Here is a 5346-nt window from a genome sequence, read left to right on the forward strand (position 1 = left end):
CAGGGCTCTCACGTACTGTACCTCTCATATGGCAGTCCCGCAAACAGCTCTCACACAGCGCTAAAAAGGCTTTTTCTTGGCTTACACACATCTCTCATAGAACTCTCACAAGGCTTAACTTACACAGCTCTCACTCATTTCTCACGTGGCTCGAACAAGGCTCTCACATATCTCTTATATAGCTCTCACACAGCTCTTAATCATCTCTAATACATTGTTCACTTGGCTCTTACATGGCTTGAACACATCTCCTACAAAACTCACACAGCTTTCATACATTTCTCACATGTCTCTCACACATCTCGCACATGGCTCTCACACAGCTCTAACATGGTTTCCAAATAGCTTTCACACAGCTCTCATGTGGCTCTCACGTGGCTCTCACACAGCTCTCACGTGGCTCTCACACAGCTCAGAAGTAGCTCTCACACAGATGAAACATGCTCTCACACATCTCTCACATGGCTCTCACACAGCTCAAACGTGGCTCACGCACAGTTCTAACATGGCTTCCAAATGGCTTTCACACAGCTCTCACGTGGCTCTCATGTGGCTCTCACACAGCTTTCACGTAGCTCTCACACAGATAAAACATGGCTCTCACACATCTCTTAGACGGTTTTCACACATTTCTCACATGGCTCTCACATTGTTTTCACATGGCTCTCGTATGTTAGACAGATCTCACATGACTCTCACACAGCATTTACACAGCACTAACACAGCTCTGACACAGTTCTCTGCATGGGTTAATCTGATATGCTTCAAACACACATACACATGGCCGGGGCCCTGCGATATTCTGAAAGCATGGTGTGATCTCAGGCTGAGTAAGACATGCTACTGAATCTGCCAGACTGAAACCTCCCTAATTTCCATTCCACTAATATCACTTCAGACAATATCACATGTGTAAGGTTATTCAGGGGTGGGTGTGGTGATTGTGGTGGGGAAAGGGGGCGAAAATGGAAGCATGAAAAGACTATGGGTAATAAACCGGTGGAGACTTTTAAAGTGCTAAACATCATGAACCACACCATAGACGTTAACCGTCATTTTTTTGTTTGTTGTTGAAATCATACCCTGGGATTATCTCACTTGCTATCTCATGAGAATGATGATAGAAAGATCTGTCTTTTTATTCAACATTAAAAATCAATCCATGTTCACAAGGAAAATCCAGGCTTTTTTTTTTTTTTAAAGTCATATTTTCCAGTCCATCTTTTCCCCTCACCAGTGTTTCCATAATACTGTATTGTGGCTGGTTAAAAAAAAACTTAATCACAGTGACTGATTACTCACAGCTAAGATTCCCCAACGATTATATCAGTTTTCCCTTCGCCTTTTATATGCTAATTATTTAGGACAAAAAGAAAATAGATCTAGAAAGCCACATATCTGGAAAAACAACACTTTTTTTGTTATGAGTTATAAAATGTTTTAATAGTATATATAGCCTAAAGTGTAGGAAAGATATATATATATATATATATATATATATATATATATATATATATATATATATATATTTTTTTTTTTTTTTTTAGGAAGTTTTTTTTCATCAGGTATGATGACATAATACTTTAAGAACTGTCATATTTGTCTGCGTTGATTGTTCACACCTTTTCCCTGATCACCTCAGTACATACTGTACTGTAGGTGTGCGAGTGTGTGTGTGTGTGTGTGTGTGCGTGTGTATTGATGGGAGGGCTAGAGCAGCAGTAGTACCACCTCTCTGGTTCCCAATAATGAAGAACGGCGGATGTTTTTGTCTAATATTTTTTACCAGAGAAACTCGTCTTGGTGTGCCTGTCCTCTCTCTCTGTTATTCTTTCTGACATTTAAAGGTTAAACTCGGTTAAATGTCAGGGACTATCCGGGCAGGTGGAAGACAGAGAGAGAGAGAGAGACAGAGACAGAGAGAGACAGAGAGACAGAGAGAGAGAGAGAGGCCCCTCCATAACACAGATCCGAAACTTTCATCAGCCATGCCGGGTGCAGTAGAAGCCAGCGTGCACAGAACATCTTCAGAGTCAAAACAAAGGCTGCTGCTAATACTTTTCTCTATAATCAGGATGGGACTTTCCGTGCTTTTATTTTGTTGTTGTTCATTTTTTACAAAACCTTTTTTTAAAAAAATAGAGCGATAATATTTATCGTTTATTTAACAGTTCTGTCGCTTTGAGTATAAACACATAGAATTTAAGAGGAAATTAAATATGTAAAAATATTGTAATGAACGAAATTAAAGTTTTTGCACTGATTTTACAGCGATTTGTTCCACTGCAGAAATTAAATGTGAAAAATTCAGAAGATTACATAAAACTGGAATTCAATCGTTTCACGACTCAGTAATCAACTGAACTCTCAGACATGTTGTTGTTATTGTTGAGGTAATACGTGCTCTGGGGAAATTCTGGCAAGAACTTTCACCTGTGCCTCTCTAGACCCATGCACTCGTCTCTGGATCGGGGCAATCCCCCGTTCTCCATCATTTCCAAAGAAACTATGAAATAAAAAAGTACGCAAAACCACAGACAAGATCTGATTACTGCCAGATCAATAGAAGAATGCATAATTAAGCTTGCTTTTGTACGGTTATCGGACGTGCAGGAATTGACTGTTTTTTTCCCTTTTTTTTTTTAACGAGACATAAACAAAAAACATTTTTTTACATGACAATTATTTAGTTGTCAATTTTGAAGATTTGGTTTCACAATTTTTACATTTATGTACGCAAACATTTTTGTGATTAATTTGATAATATTATATTTATGCAAAGCTATTTTTATGATTTTATGTTTTTACAAATTAAAAACCAATGTAGGATGTATTTTTATAGTTGTAATTTGTCATTAATTTAAAACTTTTACCATAAACATAAATGTTAAATATTTAAATACAAGTCCCCAATCTAGAGAAAAACACTTAAATATTATTTATGTATATATTCATCAGAATAAATCTAGTCATTTGATAGTTTTGCAGTGTAGGTTACAGCTAAAGGAAGTATTTGTAATTGAGTAAAACGCAAACCTAACATTTTAGAGGATCTAAATGGCTTTTTAATGGTTCTTTAAAAAAAAAAAAAAAAAAAAATAGAACAAAGTGGGGGTGGGGGTTGTACTTTCTGACAGAAAAAATTTACATAGAACATTTATCTGTGTCTTCTGGAAAAATAATGCTAATAACATGTTATTATATTCTTTTATTGTACCAGGAGAGTCACTGGTGTCACTGAAATTACACGATCACATCATCCATGCTACAGTAGCAGGTTAATACTAGCACATGTTAATGCTAGCTATCACTTGAGTGAAGGATCCAGTATGCTCCTCCTATGTTTTACTAAAGCGGTTTGAGTGTCTTCGTGTCTTTTTACTGATTCCAACAGACGGAATTTAAAGACAGAAATTAGTTCAATGTTAGCATGTTTTTTATTTGTTAAACCACTGCAGTCCTTAGCACGATCGATAGTATTACACTGCAGTTACATCTTTTCTCTTTCTAAATATAACTAATGTTTCAGTTTATTTAAATTGAAACAATTTTATGAACACGTTTTTTTACCATTTCTCTCAGCACAGGAGATTACACAGAGGAGTTTCTCTGAGGGAAAAACATAGCTTATAATTTGCTAAATGAGTCAGCTCTTTGATTTGGCTGTTAGAATCAGATTTTTGAGTCAGTTCGCTGATTCAAAGGGTGTGAGATTACAGTAACACAACAAGCATGATTGATACCAGAAATAAGAATTTTTTAGATTAACTTAATTTTTTTTTAGTAATTTAGTAATATTTTGAAAAATATTTAGTCAAAAAGTAAAAATATATACAAAACTTACGTAAGTCAGATTAAAGATATGACTGAAAGCAAGTTCATTGTCTTATTCGTTGTTGCGTTCATGTGTGATTACTTTTTGGCGGAAATAATTACAATGATATATTTTTTTTGTCTCTTCCAAATTTGTGAATTATGAAAATTGGGTTTATTTTTGTATAAAGCAACATTGAATTTATTACAGTAAAAGAAGTTATTTGCTGCTTAAAGTAAAAGTTGAAAACTAAAAGGTTACTTGCTACAAAAAAAAGATTAAAAGTAAAAAAAAAAACATTCCATAAAAAAAAACATTCTTCAGCATTATAAAGTATATTTCTTTCTTTTAAAATTTCTCTTAAAATAGAAAATAACTCCTTTGACTCAAATAAATAAATTCTTCTTCATACTGTTCTATTTATTTTGAAGTATGTTTCGTGGAATATTTCGGAATATCATAAAGCCCCATCCGACATACTTACAACATAGAGAAACATTATTCAAACACGCTTAAGTACAACAGAAGTTTATTCTAATTGTTTAAAACAATGAATCATTCTTTGGATCTGAGTGTTTCGCTGTGAGTAAAGGTTAACCATTCTAAAAGCTTTTTAATTATCCAATAAACCCTTCTCAAAACCCTACCCCACTTTTTTTTTTCTTTTCATCATAACAAGTACAAAGCGAATTAGTAGAAATGCTTTTTCGGAATTCCTAGAACCATTACATTCAGCTAACTTGTTTGCTAGGAAGAAACATTCTTGGTAGAGTACTCAGATTTCTGCAGCGTTTTAAATTGTGTCACTTCTTCTAGAAGACTCATGAAGCTCATTAGAGTTTGCGGAAATCCTGCAGCTTAAAAAGAAAACTTTGCGCATTCTAATTTGGAAACTGTTTTGCATGTTATATGTACAAAGTGCTGCTCTAGCAGTAGAGATCTTCATTTAGGTAGCTGAATTATTGAATGAAAATTTCTAAAAAAAAAAAACTCTCGCAGAAGGAGTGTATCAAGTAAAAGGTCCAAGTCCAAAGACACTTTGAATGTAGGAAGGTTTTAAGTGTGCAGAAGAAAATATTATCAAGAATGCAGAATGTTATATAACATTATTATTATTATTATTATTATTATTATTATTATTAATAATAATAATAATAACATATAAAATGCTTTGGGGTTATATTCATTATTATGCGCTTAAACCCTAAATGTAATCCTTTTAAAACAGCAACAAGTGTTTGAATATTTAATGAAACAAATGTCTAACACAACACTCGAACATTCCTACATACTACATACATTATGTCTTAGATATATATTCGATCAACAACTGTTGGACTACTTATTTAGACTGCAACCAATTATCATCACTGTTCAAATTCAAACAAAGTGAATAATACACATAAACTTCAACTCCCATGAGCCTTTGGCTGAGAGACTAAGGAAGTGAAAGTCTGTTTCATTGCCCAATGACAACTGGAACAACCAATCTGGTTTAGACCGAGAGATTTCGAAAGTCTTTTGCATTGTGG

This window comes from Clarias gariepinus, chromosome 9 (assembly GCF_024256425.1).
Source record: "Clarias gariepinus isolate MV-2021 ecotype Netherlands chromosome 9, CGAR_prim_01v2, whole genome shotgun sequence".
Classification (NCBI taxonomy): Eukaryota; Metazoa; Chordata; class Actinopteri; order Siluriformes; family Clariidae; genus Clarias; species Clarias gariepinus.